We start from the raw sequence: 232 nt of genomic DNA, 5'->3' as shown, positions 1-232 counted from the left end.
TGCTAAATAGTCTTTTTCACAAATAAAAAATCATGTTGGAACTTACTGAACCCCATGAACAGTTACTGAATGAACAAATCATCCCTTCATACAAAAGAAAACACCAAACCACAAAAATCCATAACTTGTTATAAAACAAACTATTCCTATATCAATGAAAGTAAAATCCTTAGTTATTATAACTAAACTTCAGTACCTAGGAAAGCCATAAGCCATACAAACTATTCAACTA

General features: G+C 29.7%; 1 protein-coding gene across 1 annotated transcript in view; it reads right to left on the bottom strand.

Annotated features, from left to right (window-relative positions):
* LOC119592143 overlaps window positions 1–232 on the bottom strand; it is a gene marked incomplete in the record, with an annotated part of 95,275 nt that overhangs the window by 88,111 nt on the left and 6,932 nt on the right.

The sequence above is a fragment of the Penaeus monodon genome, chromosome 29 (genome assembly GCF_015228065.2).
Source record: "Penaeus monodon isolate SGIC_2016 chromosome 29, NSTDA_Pmon_1, whole genome shotgun sequence".
Lineage (NCBI taxonomy): Eukaryota > Metazoa > Arthropoda > Malacostraca > Decapoda > Penaeidae > Penaeus > Penaeus monodon.
The sequence above is the reverse complement of the archived record's forward strand: the minus strand, read 5'-3'. Positions and strand labels throughout refer to the sequence as shown.